This window comes from Argiope bruennichi, chromosome X1 (assembly GCF_947563725.1).
Source record: "Argiope bruennichi chromosome X1, qqArgBrue1.1, whole genome shotgun sequence".
Taxonomy (NCBI): domain Eukaryota; kingdom Metazoa; phylum Arthropoda; class Arachnida; order Araneae; family Araneidae; genus Argiope; species Argiope bruennichi.
Window position 1 is genome coordinate 131,990,208 of NC_079162.1, and position 18,628 is coordinate 132,008,835.

Consider the following 18,628-nt stretch of genomic DNA (forward strand, 5'->3'; position numbering starts at 1 on the left):
TTTTCGAGATTAGAGGGAAGATAACCTTTCAGCATTCTAATAAAAAGCTATCCATTCTAACTCATGATGTCCTTTCCAAATTAGGCCAAACTCTAAAGCAAAGTGACAGCCCTAAAGATTATCTTTCATTTCTTCATTGGACGCCACTGCCTCTTTTTTTCCTCCCCTCACTCACGTCTCCAGGTAAAAAAAAGTTCGACTCTCATTTTCGGGGGAACAAAGATGGCATCCATATAATCCAAAGACAAACAATGGAGGAGAAATGCGCTCTTTCTCGAAAATACCACTGATGAATGGATGGGCTCCAGTTTCTCTCCCATCTCTCAAGATTGTTTTGAAATCTCTTCTATTTGAATAGGAGGTGGAATGGCTCTTCAAGAAAAATGGTGAAGAGGAATAATCATTTGGATCTCACTTAGAAATGACATTCAAAATATTTATAAATATTGCGACCGGATGTTGGGGGTCTCATTTTGTGTGTCTGTGTGCGAAGTTACAAAAATTAACATTCTATTTGTCCTTTCAGCAAAAAAATAAACCATTTTCCTTAACGATACGTTCAATTCGTCATTTCATTCAAAAGAAATTCATTTCCTACAGCTTTATTGAACCGTTTTTAAGCAAGAGTCAATATAATTATAATTTTCATGTCATTCATCCAGAACTCCAAAAGAGTTCCAAGAGAACATTAGAAATTCAACCCTTTGCAGTCGGAAAGATCATTCGATGCATCCATATTCACTTCATACATTCACTGTTTATGACACCAAAAAATAAATACGTGCTCCTTTTTTGAGTTCCCCTGAAAAAGAAATCTACATCCTTTTAACATTCTGTAGGTATTTTTAACAGTTAAAATGAAAGAAAATAAATAAAATGTCAAAAGGAGGCACCGCCTTGAAGGGTGGCTGACAGAAGACATTCGATGGCAAAGAGTTCAATGATTCCGTTGATATTTGAAAGTAGCAACCCCTTCCTTAACAGATTCCGTTGACACCAAAAAAGATAAAACGGAAAGATAAGGAAAAACCAATACATTGTATTTTATTCATTTAGAATCCTGCTGAATGAATGATGAATGAGAAAGATTTTTTAAGTGTATATACACACTCAATAGTAAAGCTTATCACTCTACAATGTAAAGAAACAATACGAAGGGTACATCTGTGACATGAATACTCACAGAATTGTAAACTATTTTCATCCATCAATTGAGATAACAAAATTATGTTTCAGAAGGATTCTAGTTCTTTAAAGCTAATATTTCTTAAAATCATACTGGCCGGAGGAAGTATTATTAGACCCAATGATATATTTTTGAAAATAAGTATACATTTCTAGATAATGAATGCATACATACAATTTCTGATATTCTTATAGGCTCTATTATAATTGTTATATCTCAATTTTCAACAGTAGAAAGGTCATTCATAGTTTCGAAACAGAATAAAAATACGTCAACCATCTACACATCACACCAACTGAAAGATATATGTTAAGTATAAACTGTTGATTTTTGTCAACAGCAATGCTACAGAGTATGATATTCTTTCTTTTTTTTCGTGTATCGATAACTAGGAACTTTGAGGTATTATTTTTTAGTCATTTATACACAATTTCATGCTTTGGGAATTTATTTAATTAAAAATCCTCGGAACGCTCCAGATACTTAGAATTTGAAACCAAAATTAAATAAAGAATATGGATGAACTTCATTTTAGACCAGGGATTCATAATGCACGCATGGTTGAAGTACTTACTTTAAATATGCTGTATAGGTGCATTAAAAAGTAGAAATTTTCCACTTTTCCTTGTTTTATTTATAATTCCTTATTAAAAATTTCATGGAATTTTGAAATTAATTTTTTTGTAGTAGAAGAAGGCACTGCATGGAATCAAAATTTGATCATATCAATCAACTGATAATTAAGATTTGAATTTACTAATATAGTTTATTGTCATCGAGAATATACAATTGCACAAAAATTTTAAAAACTAAGCACATCAGAAATTCATTGAAACATCGATTATGAACTGCATCTTTACACACATGAAATAAACTTCAAATCAATTTCTTTTTATTAAAAATAAAGGTGAAATGATAAAAGATTTTTTTAAAAATATTTGTCTTCCTTTTCCTTATTAAAAATATATATCGGTGTTAAAAATTAAGAGAATAATCACTTTTGGTAGATTATAACCAGAACAATTGTATCTTAGTCAACAAAATTATACGTGTATAGTAGGCGATATAATATCAGAATAAAGAACCATACAAGATTTTAGTGTAGGTTTTATGATCTCAAGAAGAAACAAGTAATATATATATAAAAAAAAATTAAGTCAATTCCTACTTAGATCAACAACTTTTTTTTATTTTAGTTACTTTTTATTAAATAATAACAATTAATATAAATATGCATATACATATGACAGAATTACAATATTAAGTGGCAAAATAGAGCTTGACGACAAACTTGGCAACGGATTTGGCGACTTCGACGACCAAATAGAAATTACTGGACATATTTAATTAATTAATTAATATTTGAAAAAAACTGTATTAGCATCAAGTGTCATCCACTACAATTTTTAAATATGTATCTGAACTTGAGTGAATGAATAAAAAATATTTTATTAACGATTGAAAATTTGAACAAGACAAATAGAGAGAGAGTGTGAGCTAATAGTAGGAATTGAAAAATAGCTACAGTACATATCCTGTAATCAATTTGTTACATATAAGTGCATTCATCAAAATTACAAATACAGTTCTTATTTGCTAAAATATATCTTGAAATTAATAAGTTAGAATTAACATTTTGATCTAATTGGCAGAGTTAAATGATAATAGACTTTCTGTCCAGGATTTTCTCGCCACCAGTTATCTTATCAATATGAGCAATTCAAAATTTCAAAAAGTCTCATATAATAATATAAATTAATATCAAAATATGTAGGAATGCTTCTTAGATTACAATTACTTCAATATTGCATCTTATATAACAAAGGGTTCAAACTGTAGTTGAAAAGAATTCTTAAAAAATACTTTTTTCTTTTCATATCATCTCAAGTAAATGAACTCAAAAGAGAACCGTTAGTGAATGGGTCCAAATGCAACAAAAATAAAACTATATATCACTAAATGCTGATTCAAATGGATATAAAATGGAGAAAATTTCTTTTTTAAATAGTTTTATTTAACTTGATTTGCATCATGTGTGTAAAAATGCTCCTACTTTCTTCTTTATGTTCAGGATCTTTAAAATTTTATACACGTGTGTATTCTCGTTAACAAACACAATAAGTTAATATTGTCAGCACTTAATTTTCAATCAACCGTTTGATTTAAATAAATTTTCTGCCCTTTCAAGGAATGTCACCTGGGTGACAGTTTGAAAAAACAATGATTTCAAGATTCGTATTGATTAATAAAAAGGAAAAATTAGAAAATAATTCCAATAAAAAATTCTACATTTCAGTTCATCATTAAAAATGTGTTTTGAAAATGTTTTTGTTAAATTTATTTAATATTATTTATTCTAAATTAAAAGTTTATTTATTTGCAATTTGTTCCATAAATTGGGTTACATTTTTTTCTGAGTAAGCAAATTCAAATTTGCTAGTAATAATTTTCAGATATTACGAAATTAATAACCAGCTTTAATGATTCAGCATTTGACAGAAAGAAAAATTTTAAAGTTTTGAGATGCATATTTACTTAATGAAATAAAGCACATATTGATTATTAGCATGATTATGAAAAAATAAGAAATATAAAATTTTCTGTATTTAAAATTCTGTTTTTTCGAAGCATGCCCTACCGCCAGTTATTTATTCGATTAGTGAAAGATTCGAACGAGAATACATGCTTCACTTCTAGAAGAGACTTAATTCAGATAGGCATTAATAAGCAAACTATTTCCATGAAAGATAATAATTTCTTTATCCGAAATATTTCATTTACCGTTTCTAATTTCTCTCCTTGCATTAAAAATAAAGAAACTTTCTAAGGTTGTAGATTCATAAGCCAAACTGAACAAATCAATTAATAATCAAAATGGTATGGTATTAATCTTAACTACAATAATAATGAAAAATTGTTATTATAGTAAAAATTAACACCATTTACATTGAATAATTTTCTAATTTTAAATCTATAATTTAGAATGCGTTATTATAAATATAATGGAATTTTGAAATATTTTTTTTAAATTCACTACCAAATATCCCATGCTTATAGAAGTATAATTTAATGAAATTAATCAGTGAGGCGAAAATTAGTTGCAAATTGCGTTACAAATATGAAAATTGTATAAAAATTAGTCATAAGTAATAATAATTAATCTGTAAATCCGAAGAAAAAAAAAACATATCGAGAATCAGCGATGAATTCTATCTTTTCAGCGGATAGTAGAATTGTTCCTATATTTATGTTAAATGATAGCTGCAATCATGTTGTATGTTTATTAAAGGAATCTTTGGGTGGGTATCTATCGAAATGAAATGAGGGAGAAAGTTTAATATTAGTTCAATGAATGATAATTCTTGTTTTCTTTTTATATTCTAAAGACTTGCAATCAAACTCTTACACCCTCATATTACGCGTTTTATTATAGTTAGCTCATTTTACAAACAATTCTTCACATAATTCAAAATTCTTGAATTGTAAAAACTAAATTTCATTAATAGCATGATATGGTGTATACGGCAGCACGTGTTGAATCGATTATTTTTTTTATTTTGATAAAATTACAATCTGATATATCAATCTAATTTTTTCGAAATTTGAACTGTCTCCTTGATGGATCCATTCTCGAATATATATTCATATAAACCAATAGCTGGTATTTTATGAAAATCCATATATTAATTTATGACTTATAGCCAGATGATTTAAATATGGTTTCTCTATTCCTAAATAGTTACAATAAAAACATCACATACTTAATGGTAAACAAGAATTAAATTGATGGAAAACAGTAGCGAGAGCTATTGAACATATTTTACTCAAAGAAGATTTATTTTGTAAAAAGGGACATGCTTCCATTAAAGCTAGTTAAACAGCTAAGCAATTGCTTCAATTTGTCAGATTATTGTATGAGGTTCTTTTCATACTCCTCCTGTAAATGACCAGCATTTAAACACACATTTGAAACAACAAATTTAAAACAACACATTTAAAACAACCAATATATGAGAATATAGTCTAATTTCGAAATTCTTTATTGTTTCAAAAAGTGCTAGTTTTGAAAGATTCATATGGTTCGTGCACTTTATGTGCAGTCAGTATGCATCTGTTCCAAATACGCGCGTGAAAGATGTCAATGTTCATTTAGAAGGCATTACATAAATATCATGAGATTATTCATTATCGAATACAGTAAAGTTGATCCTAGAGTGAAGAAATCTCCTTAATGCCAGAAGTTTTAAACCAGAGATGTATATGCAATGAAATCCATGGGAGCATCTTAATACTTCAATTTCAATATCAATTTGAAATCCCTCATACTTTCAAGGACAGTAAAATTACTGTAGAAAAAAGGAGGATCCATTTTACTTTCGCATATCCTCTTTATATAAAGTGAAGTTATCAAAAATAAATTTATCTCAAGATTTTGAAAAATCTCAACAAGCCTACATCTGGAGGTGGGAATACCAAACCGATAAACGCAAAAGAGAGTTGTTTTATGTTGAAAGCACATGGAAAAAGGGGTCTGCATTCCATTTTAAAGTTGTATTTATTGGGCTGGCTTGAACTCGCACCACACACAAAGAAACATAGGACAAAAAACAGAGAAAAACATCTAGGGTCTATCCGGGTTCTCATCCTTGGGATTGTTAATATGCCAGAAAAAAAGTTACCATGAGGTATGCAATTTCACCCTTGGCAAAGGGAACTAAATCACCTCGGAATACCTAAAAATTCTCCCCAGTTGACGTATAATATTTCAGCATAATAAATGATATTAATATCAATGCAAAATTTCCCATATTAAATTCCCATTAAACAAATTTCACTACAAAACGAAATAAACACCAAACAATACGCAACATATTCATTCAGCAAGTTGTCTGCACCACACTGGCGGAATAAGAGACAAATGAATCAGATGTAGCATTTTGCAGAATTTTTTTGTACGTTCAACTAAGAAAATAACATGATGGAAGAGACTTTGTAAGGATTATTACTTTCATCAACTGTTTTGATCACTTATTGATGGAATTGTTAGAAAGTCAGTATTATACAAAAATTTGTCCTTAGATTAATCTTTGAGTGCTTTTCAACTTGCTTTCCCCAATTCCTATTTAATGGGAAAAAAATGACGCGACATTTTATCTATCAACCGTTTTTTTCTGAAGCAGTAAATTTGTAAGATTTCCTAATTTATCATATTTTGTTTCATTGTAACACTTCTTTGTCTGACTGATGGTTAAAAATAATTTAGTAGAAACACAGGCAGCAACTGTTGACATTCTTTTGTAACATAGGCATGTAAACAAAAGTTGTTTTATCGTAGAAAAATTATAAAATTTAATATTAACCCTTCTTTTATGCAAAATGTGTAAACGGAAATTAGGTTTACTTAATTGTCAAAAATGTTTTTCCTGATGTTTTTCCTGATGTCATTGCTTTAGGTCTTTCCGGTTTGGTATAGATGTAGGTGGACGGTATTTAAAAAAAAATTACACAGCAGTCAATTTGAAAGAAACAAACTAATGACAAAATATGAATAAGTATAACATAACAAGAAATGATAAACTCTGGAATGAAAATTACCTGGAGTACAATAAAATTGAATGAATGAACATGATAATTTACAGTATGATCGAAAGTATGAAGGAATTATAAAAATTAGTTACTTGGGGGCGGCTTAAGGATATATTATGAATAGAATGCAAGATATATTAAATATTGCCCTAAAATTTATAGGATTAATCTAATCGGAACAGTTCTCCATGATCAATTAGGAATCTAATCATGTTTATGATTCTTTCTTTTTGAAGATGAATTATTAAGGACTTTTTTGTAATAAGGACTTCCTAGGAGGTGCCATGAAAGAGTGAAAGGGCAGGACGTTACAAAGTGGATGGGATCGTCGACTTCCCCACAAGAGCAATAGTTATCTTCTAATAAATGGAAACGGTGAAGAAAAGAAGGGAATGGACCATGTCCTGTGATAAACAGGATTTCTTCACGAGTCCAGGAGAGTGGTTGCACTTTTACTGTTTTGCTGACTTTATAAACAGAGCGGCCAGGGTTTCCACTATCCCAAAGATTTTGTCATTTTCTTATAAATATTTTGAAAAATACTTCCAAAAAGCAGAATTTGCAGACCACAAATGGAAAATGAGGATAAAGTCATCTTTCCATTTGACCTTTCAGCAGAAGTCATACGGAAAGAAATCGCTCTTGGGATCGCTCTTTAACAATAATGGCATATGTATTGACGGATTGTCTATCTGTTCAACCGAAGTTAATGATATTGTTGATTTATCCGAACCGATCTATAGCTAAAGCAGATAGAAATCGATAATAAAACATTCTTAATGTCATTCTTAAATGTCACTTTTATTCATAGATGATTCCATTATTTTGATAACCATGTGCACATTTCTGAGCAGTTATTCTTTCGTGTTTTCATACTGATTTTTCTGCTTTATGTAGCAATTATTGATTTCAGCACAGAAAAAAAATTAAAAGAAATATCTAAATCGATGCTGGGTGACATTACTATTTTAGTAGAATGAACTTGATATGTGAACTATCTGTGATTTTAAATTTATATATATTGTGAATATTTACGCAAATATTTATATTAGTCTGCAATATTAATGGTTAATTAATGGTTAATTAACGGCGTATTAAGCCGTTTTGTTTTACAATCTGTATGCATTAATTTTACATGATTTTTTTAAACTCTAATATTTAATATTAGAAAAGATAATCACTAAACTGTATTTCACATTAGATTTACAAATAAAAATTCACGGTCAACTTTTGCAAAAAACCTGATATCATGATACCCTATTTTAATGAGTTTTACAAACAGAAATGTATTAACTTAATACTAATGTTTCTCTTAGTCTTTCAACTGAGAATTCCTTTTCTCCCTCTGCTAGGCTAATTTTTGTTATTAGTCTAGATCTTTTATATTCGTGAAGGATTCGTTTTATGCACTCGTGACTACGCTGAACATTCTTTAAAGTATTTCATAGAATGTTGTCTTCTTTAAATATTTGAAATTTAAGTTTCCGAATACGAATAATTGTTTCAGTACTAGACTTCATTTTGAGAATTAAATAATCGTGGACAATAAATAACGGTGTATTGAAGCATCAGATGTATTATACTTGTTTATTTAAAGTATCCGAACACGCTGAAAAATCGATTTTCGTCCAAAATTCACAGGTGTTTTTTTTTATTTTTTATTTTATTGAGATTGTTTTAGATTGCTCATCTATTTAGTTTTTTAAAAACTTTTACTTTCGTCTCTAATTAGAAACAGAGATATTTATTATTTTATCAGAAACTGAAAAGGGAAGTGGGTATTTAAATAACTGGAAGTTGACATTTAAAGATACAAAATCCTGTCAAAAACTCTTATAACTGTATTTTTTGAGTTAATGTGTTGTTGGTATACTTTTAGGAAAGTATTTAAAGTTTTCGTATATAATTTAAGAGTATGCCAACAGATTGCTTTTTTTTCATTATTTAATTTGGTAGTTTTATTTTGCTTACATTCTTTGCAAATTTGTTTGGGACATTTATTTTAGCTTCTTTTATATTCTGCCGCTTTTAATTGAGTTAAAAATTGCACCATAATTGTTTGCATGGTGAAACATCCTTATTTCTTACGATTATGAGCAATAATATAAATAAAGCCATTCAGGGAAGTAAAAGTTCAAAGGAAATAGATTTGCAAATAATGTCTCCAGCTTGGATAATATTAATACATTCATTCCCACTGTTAGTTAATCAAAACAGAAAAAATGATTCATCAGTAACAGAAGAAAAAAATACTGTTGATTAAGACAATATTTTGAACTACCAAATTCTGTACAATGTGATGACATCATTATGCTGTACTATGTTATTGGTATAAATCCTGGTATGCATAGATTTAAAGACTTTGCTAAATTCGATAAAACAACTGAATAAAAACTAAACGACATTTGCTGCCTTTTGCAAAAATAGCCAAAAAGAAGAACAGAGCCATTAAAAAAAAGAAATTTGCTAAAATTGAACAAGATAGCGGCATCAGCTATAAATGTAAAGAATTGTAATATTGATAATTTCTTGTTTGTAATAATATTATTGAAATGTAAACTAAAACTTCACCTTTTTCAGAATCATATTCTTTTGCATTATTTTCATACTGACAGACATATTTTTACATGATAATCAAGAGAATGTACAAGAATAATGTATAATGTGTAAACATTTTTAAATTATATTTTATATGAAAAATGAAGTAAAATATTCATGAGAAACATTATTATAATTGCTCGGTTAACTGTTAAATGTTGATTGATAAAATATTAAGATCTTAGTACATTAAACTAACGTTTGTATATTATTTTACGATAAATTTTATTTGAATCTGTATAAATCCTATCATGTTTGAAGTTTTCGAAAATGTTCTTCAAAAAGCACCATAAATGTAGCATTTAGTAAATTCTTAATAATTTAGACTTAAAAATTATTCTTTATTTTTTATCTTTATTGAATTCAAACCAGAAAAATGTGTTGTAGTGCTTTTATATTGCTTTTTTAAAAAATTGTTTTGAACATGAATCAAATGAATTCACTAGAAACTTGCTATAATGGCACACGATGCAAATATCCTGTATATAGAACATGTGTTCTTAAGTAATGGTTTTTAGTGAGAAAATTGGTTAGAAATTTCAGTCACATTAAATCGGAAAATATACAATAACTTCTCGTCAGAACCTTAAGTTCTTCTTTTAAATGATCAATCTTGCAGTTTAGTAGAGTTTGATGAATTTTTAAACAAAGTCTGGCCTCCCAAATCTTCAGTTTTATCACGTTTTAAATTTTTGCTTAGAGTCTAATTAAAATGATCATTTCGATCATTTAAATTTGTCCTCAATTAACTAGTCAGTAAGAAAATGTGAAAATCTCAATGACATTCCCGAATTGTCTGAAATTTTTTTCACGCAACTTAATTTAATCTTTCTTGTATAAGTGAATATAGCTTCAGTTTCTCCTTCAATTTCTCAGTGAGAAGATTTTATTTATTATACAAATTATTTCTTAAAATATCGATTTTATTGAAAAGATGAAAATGCGTTCAATGGGTTTTCATTTTGCCCCCCATAGAGATTGAAATCTTGCAATTTTGAAACAGCTTTCATAACATATTAAAACGTTACGAGCAAAAAATTATTCATTAAATAATAAAAATTACCTTCATTAAACCATAATCACATTTCTGATCTTCAGCTTGCCTATCAGAAAAAGTTATTTTCTTAAATAGAGCATTATTACAAAAAATGAGTCACTACAAAAAAAAGTATTAGAAGAAAAAATTTTCAAGAGAAAACGGTTGATATAGTTTCTATAGTAGTTCGAGAAAAATTTGAACCTTCATATTTAATATCATATTCTTTATCTCAATAACGTCATCAAATCATATGATTCATGATTATAAGTAAATTAAGTGCACAGTAGAATAAACATTTATAATAATTTAATATAGAACGTTTCATGCATTCAGTAAGTAGGCTGCCACAGACGCAATCTGATTTGCATGTAGGAATCATTCTATCTGATTCGATTTCCTGTTCTCTACTATAGCCAAGATATAACAGAAGGATTCGTTTAATGAGATAGAATGTCCGAATCAAAGACCTGAAACACTCCCGTCAACTTGCTAAAAGTTGCAACATCTTGCCTCATTTCACTGAAATTCATGTTCAATAATATCCACAGAATTTCCTAGCCTTTTCTTTCTTTAAAATTTCTTTCATTTCTTACGATCTTGTTGCGATTTGGTAAAATATAGTCAATCTAATTTATTCAACATTTAATTGATGGAGATAGATTTAATGAAACAAAAGCCACACTTGGCCATATTCAGATGTTGATTGAAATGGGTACGTCATATTTGAAAATTAACTCACTGCGGTCTTACAAGGCTCAGTAATCCAAATCTTCCTCGTCATTGCATTTGAATTGGAATCAATATGCTAGTTGATGACACAATGAAGTTGCCTTTTTAAAAAACTTCTACGTGGAGCAATGACAAAAGAATTACAATACCAAATTCTTTTCCTCAGAAAGACGCAAAACAGAGAATATTTAAAAAGAAATCGAAATTATTTCGATCCTACTAAATACATTTCAGAAAGCTAAAGAACAAGTTAACGCCACGCCCCTCGCCTAATATTCGGGTCCTCTATCTAGTTAGATGAGCCCTTCTTTGCTATCTCTTAACTATAGTAGAGATGGGGTCATCTAATAACAGAGAGAGTTTGGTACAATTATCGAACGCACAGGGATGTCACGTAATGCGGCAATCAAAGTGATAATATAGAAACAATTAAATCGATAATAATTAAAAAATAAATTGATTCTTTTGAATAATATATGTTGTGATTCATCTTATTGTAATTAAAAATTAAAGACAAACAATCTCATGAGCAGATACTTTTCTAAACATAGAAGCAAATTAAAAGATGTCCTTCAATAAACAAAAAAGTAACAAAATGAGAGATGCCATTTGAAAAGAGTATAAACGCGTCTTTTTATTAAATACCAAAGGAGTTCTTTTGAGTTCTTTCACAGCAATGATTATATTGCAAGCACATTCATTGCTTATATAGCTAAAATATCCATTTCAACAGAATAATATTTCTTCCTTTTTAAATGGGATAGAAGCCAAACAATCGTTGTCAAGTAGAAGTCATTTTTCAAAAAAGGTTCAACAATAAGAGGATTCTAAAATGTGGGTCCTGATTTTTCACAAAGAGAAAAGTATTCGCATATACGTCGAATAAATGAGACTATTTACCCTTTACTGAGTTTGGCATCAAAACTATGGGTTTCTAACTAAAAACCCCAAACAAAACTATGTTCCATTTGGGTTGCAACTCTTGTATTTACTGGAGTGTAATCATATACGTGCTAGGTTGAAATGGTAGCAAGGATTAGAATGGTCTTCTTCAAAACCAAAATTATTGATTCTGAATAATAAATTCAACAGATGATACCCAATCAATGCTAGTCATCTCTCTTTCAAAAGAAAACGCGTAGAGAATTTGGAATGGGAAATATCAGAACTAGTTTCAATTTGGGACTTGGATTTGAATAAAATTATTTACTTTCATAAAATATAATTTCTTAAGCAGAAACTATATTATTGTTCCAATAACATTACACATGATCAAATAGTTTATAATTAGTGTAAGATAAGGAAAATCAAATCTTGTTTCTTAACTATGTTTCTGCAATATTGTAATTCACTGGAACAATTTCAGAACAAAATGAACTAACCACTTTTCCCAAAAACTTTTCGTCATCTTGAAAACACATTTTACAAATAGTTTTATTCACACCTTCATTTATCAATAAATTATTACTGAAACAATTATCTTCAACAGAATTAGTCAACATAGTTTAATGATAAAAACTAGCATTTAACAAAAATCGCATTAAATGGCTGAAAACAGCTTTAAAAAGATCGCTACTATCAATCATTGGAAAGAAGACATTTAGCAACTGAGCATCAGTTGCATAAAACTGTAGCGATATTCATATCATTACTTCACTTCATGGGAGTCATTAGGGCTTCGCACTGTAGTTAGTGTTATCTTCACCGTTTCCTAAATGCTTTCAATTACGAAATTTCAACCACAGAATTGATTGATTTTGCTAATGGGAACATACTAATATAAAATTATTTCTATGAAGCTTTATTTATATAATGACTAACAAAACTTTAACAGCGATCCGTGTATTTCAAGTATAACATTAAAACTTAAAATCCATGATATCTCTATCGCAAAATATATATTCTGACATGCTTCTTACTCTAAAGGGAGAATATCACTCTTTTTTCAAATTAAAACAGCTATTTAAATAACTGTATGCAAAGAACACTGTCATCCTTATTTTAAAAACAAGAGACTTTCAGGTCTTGTGAATTCGTTGTTCACTTTTGGTTAAGTAGTAAATGTGATTTTTTAAAAATAAGTATTGTATCCCTTTTCAAAACGTTCTTTATGCAAATTTTCCTCTAAAATGTTAACCGATTTTACAGAATCTTACATATGCATCGAATTAACATATTTAAAACTAAGATGAGTCATTTTTAAACGTATTTCGAAGCAAACAATGTATAAAATTTCACAACTCATTCATGAATCAAAAATGGAACTAGATACATTTTGTTAACATTTAATATTTCGAATGAGATGTGACTTAGTTACTCAAATATTATAAATTTGTAAACACTTTAGCTGATATGCAAGATTTTCAAGCCTTTCATTTTTTTTAGTTGTCCTAAATAAATAAAAATTTTAGAATGCTCAATTTTATTTAAGATTTTATAAAACTTTATATTGAAAATTTTAATCCTTATCATAATTGGTAATCTTGATAATCTAATCTAGACGTGTAGTTTAGGAGTATAGTCACCCTCATGAAAACATTATCCTTTTCTTTAGATTTGCGTAACAATTATATCGAACTATGAAAAATATTGTATAATTATCTTACAAGAATACTTTTTTTTGTGAAATATAAAACAGATGTGCTGGAGCTGTAAAAACCCTTGTTCCGCAAGTAAGGACTGAGCATCACCGTTCATCGTTTCATGTACTAATCCATCACAACACTGAAGAAAATGACAGCGTCTTATTTCAAAGCCATATTCAATCGTCAACTTTACATCATACTGTTAAGAAAATAAGTATTAAACTATTTGTGAATCATATCTTACAACTACAATTAGCGTTAAAATGGTAAAGTATTGCCGGGTTAAAATGTTAAAACCATACAGTATTTTAACTCCCTATAGTATCATGAGGAGAGGACCATACAGTATTTTAACTCCATATAATATCATCAGGAGAGTACCAGTACTGAATGATCAAAAACGCTGTGCAAAATGTGAACTAAATGAGGGAGGAAAAAACTTAGATCAGAACCAAACATCCTTAATCCTCTGACGGGACTATCGCATCGCTTTCAGGTATTGTGGCTCCAATAGTTTTCGTACACTTTTGAAATATGAAGAAAACGCGATATAGCCTAGAATTGAATTCAGATGTGAAGTCTAATATTTTTTTTTCATATAATGTTCACGTGATTTTTTTTATCTCTCTGAAAAAAAGAGTTTTTACTATAGTTTTTAATAAAAATGAAAACGCATGAAAGAAGGGATAAAGCATGTTACAAAATTGTTCGTTCCTCGAAAAAATTTTAGTTAAATTAATAACTAAAATTATTGTCTATTAGATATTTTTCATTTTTGTAGTTTGGTGACATTTTAAAATTGTTTGAGTTTCCTCCTTGCTAGCTTACTTCTCTATGTTCTATTTATTATTTCAAAATAGCACATATTCGCAAGGAAACAACAAGAAGCATTCGAAAAATGATTATTTTTTTAACATAGCAGTGTTAAATCAATTCGGCATGTCGCTATGTTAGTAAATTTATTCCATTCAACGGTACAGTACGTCATAAAATGCTTTAAAAATCGAAACGAAAACAAAGTAAAAAAGGGTTGCCCAGCAAATTTAATTTACCTTATCAAGAGATTTATAACTAAAAAATTTGTGAATAATCCATGTTTGAGTGCTGTAAAAAATTTTGCAGTTTACCAAAATGTTTTCATTTTCACCAGAAACTGTTCGATTAGTGTCCATATCAGCTGGATTACATAGATGTCCAATAGGGAAAAAAATTTGTTTATGCAAAAAATAGAAAGCTTAGACTTCCCTTCGCGAAATCAATAGGAAAAATGCCCGATACACATTGTTCTATTTTACTTGCAGATGAAAGCACGTTTAATATTTTTGGTTCTAATAGGTATTTTATTATACGGAGATGCAAAAACAAGGAATTTAATCTAAAGAACCTTTACGGTGATGTATAAGTATGTGAAGTGCATGCCAGGCATAAGGATTAGACAACTTGTTATTTATTGATGGAATAATGAATCGTACTCTTTATTTAAATATTTTCAAAACAATTTAAAATCATCAGCCCTCAGCCCAATATCTGAGTTGCGCTTAGGATAACGATCCTATCCTAAGCGCACTGCTTTCAACATTCGCCTCTGGTGCGTATAATTGTCCACAAAATCTAAAAACACCATTTCAGATTCATTTCAATTCAACAATTCATATTTCGAGAGAACTGAGAATTAAAGTAAGAAGGTACAACAGTCATACAAAAACCAAACTAAAAATAGTACTGACAGAAAAAATTTCAAAATGTGAAAGGACATTAACTATTTATTAGAAGATCCAAAATCTGATCCCTCAGAAAGAAGTATTCAACTTTTTAAAATCAACTGGTAGATCTTTAAAGAATTCTTATGTAATAGAGGTTTTCGCCAATTTGTTCTTAGTATCAATCAATATTTTATAAAATGTAACCCTAACAACAGCTGTGGCGAATAGGCATTCTACCTAAAGACATCTGGATTTGTATTTTGATAGCAATAAGGAAAAAAATACAGCAACAAATGTTTTCCTTTGAGATATTATTCTAGAAACTTGATTAAACAGAGTGAAATCTAAAAAATTTTAAATCTGCATAAGCCGTACTCAATTCTTTTATTGTTTACAATTTTTTTTAAAATTAGATTATGTCAAAAAACGGCCGTTTATATTTAAATTACATAAATTATCTCGAAGATTTTATATTCACAATCTTCATAATTCTTTAACGAAAAGCACTTAATGTAAGTATATTTTATCAATCATCTGTTCTCTTTAAATAGGCTGGTTACTATTTTGCAAACTACAACATTAGCAAATAATTAAATATCTAGGAAAAGCATTCTAGAAAAAAAAAATTCTCTTAATTTCAGATTTAAAAACTTTCTTTTTATTTGTTTCTATTTACTAACTTCTAGGAAATGTTGGTTATAAAAAAGCATCAAATGTCCAGAACAACTATTCATTCGGGCACTACTTGGTAATTCATTTACATTTAAATCCAAATTCCTTGAAACTCTTTAAAAATTTGATTGTTTTACTATTTGCCAGTATTCACTATGAAATATATTCTAGATTTCTGAGCTTGTTTTATTTTCTATTATTGTTTTAAAACTAACTCGCAAAGCGCAAGCATTCAAAACCATGTTGATATCAACTTTATCGTACAGCAACAGTTTTAAAAAACATGGATAGCAGCTAATGCCTATCTATGATGAATTGCGTGACAGAACAAAACATCCGACACTCTTTACACAGACCTTTCATTAAATGTTGATGAAATATTCTTATTTTTTAAGGTCTTCAATTGATTTTTCTCATTTTCTAGTTCACTAAAATCCAGATCTTAGATGGAGAAATGTGTATTCATCAAAGTTCTCTGAAGTTACTATATAACATTCAGCGTTCGAAGTACATTATATTTTCAAAGAATCAAATTTCCAGTAATATTTTGATTTTTCACAAATTTTTACAAATGATGCCTTCGCCCTTTTCTTAATATTTGAATTCAAAAATTTGTTAAGCAGAATTCAAATATATGAAACCAGCTAGATTAGTCCATTTACTAATCATTTGAATCAATCCTTACGAAAGATATATGGTCCCGATACTTCAGGAACAGAGGAAAGTAATATTGTCAAAGTACTATTTTGTTTATTTTTAGGTAAATGTTATCCATAAAACTTTAGAACATGAAATATTTAAAAAAATTGTACTAAAGAATAATTAAGTTCCTGTCAAATTTAAAATAATTGGAAAATTTGAGCGTTTCTTTTTCAAAAAAAAAAAAAAAAATGTAAATCCAATTGGATTCAAGAGCAAAAATAGTACTAATGAATGAAACTTTTTTTCGAAAAAAAGGGGGGGGATGAAGGCTTTAAAAAATGCAGGATTTTTGCAAAAATCAACAAATAACTTGCTTTAAAGAGCTGTCGATAATATATTTTAACCAAATGTAAATTCGTGAACTACAATTTCGCAAGTATATACACAGCTGAGAAACCTTTTGAATACAATTATTACCTATAGCACTAAAACAAATAAAATTATTTTATGGTACAAAAAATGAACATTTAGAATGGCATTTTTCTTAATGTATCATCAGTATTTACAAAATTTATTAAATTGTAAAGTATACATTTAAATTTTCTTTACTTGAGCAATCATATACAAGTATTTTTATATAACGTCAAAAGACTATAATTTATAAGATAAAAATTGTTATATAAAGTCATCTACAAGGTAGAATCAAATAGCATAAAACTTTAAAAAAATGAATGGCAAAATGACACTATGAAAAATTTCAAAAGAATAGCCATAAACAAGATTCAAAGCCTTTAAACATTTTTATATAGAGATGTGAAAACATTTTAATAAAAGTATATATTTAATATGACCATGGGTAAATAACCAATAAATTCATCTTCGTCATTAATTAAGTATAAGAATTTATCAAAGTAATCTGCAGTTTTTTTCAGACAATCAAAAACAAAGGACGTTTCATGACATTGCATAATTTCTCGAAAAAATATTTTTTGTGCATATGGAAACCAGAAAAGTGAGGAAACAAAATTCACATAAATCTACTTTCTTTATCTAAATTTTATTATAAATCTTTGATTCCACTTCCATTTGAACATACGCATTCCTTTAATTCAAAATATTGCATCTTTTATCGAGAAAAAATGGATATCGAATGATCATTTACTGATATTTGAAAAATCAACCTATTTCTATCAGAAGAAATGAAAATATTTTTATCATTTCTTAAATTTTTACTTATTAAATCATGATTATTTTATTTCAAAACTTTGCAATCGTTTCGTATCAAACTTTTATAAATTTAGAAATACAGGCATTCAAGAAAAACTGTTTCGAGATAGACTTTGGCTTCAAAGAGTTAAACGGAAAATGTTATACAGAATTTTTGATATAATTTGAAAAGCTGAAAAATAAGAAACAAAAACACACACATCAGAGATCAATAAATAATAGCTCAAAGAAATTCTGAATGAAATATTTATTTTTCCGAAATGCCTTATTTAAAAACTTTTAAGTAAATTCATTCAATAGTTTTCAACATTTTTTTTTCAAAGCTGTAGTGAAATATTTTTTCAATGAGAGGCGAGATCGCGAATGTGTAAACAAAGCATGAACACCATCATCGCTCTCAAGTTATTGCAAACCTATCAATGGATGCCGATTTTTATTTATTTGATAGAGGACTAATGAAGAAAATGAGTATCACTCTGTCCAATCGTCCCCAGGCTGCTTTTTCCACATCATCCAATGTAGGTCAAAGAAGCCCTTGCAACAGGCAGCGATCTCGCAATGAAAATAACCATCGTCAGCGGGGGGAAAGGGAAGTGTTCAAAAGTATAATATTATGACATTTCTTCCATTCAATGGAGGGGGGGATGGAGGTATTAGGGAC

General features: G+C 28.7%; 1 protein-coding gene across 1 annotated transcript in view; it reads right to left on the minus strand.

Annotated features, from left to right (window-relative positions):
• The window catches only part of LOC129958364 (potassium voltage-gated channel protein eag-like), a 121,429-nt gene that overhangs the window by 101,243 nt on the left and 1,558 nt on the right, over positions 1–18,628 (minus strand). The window lies entirely within an intron of this gene.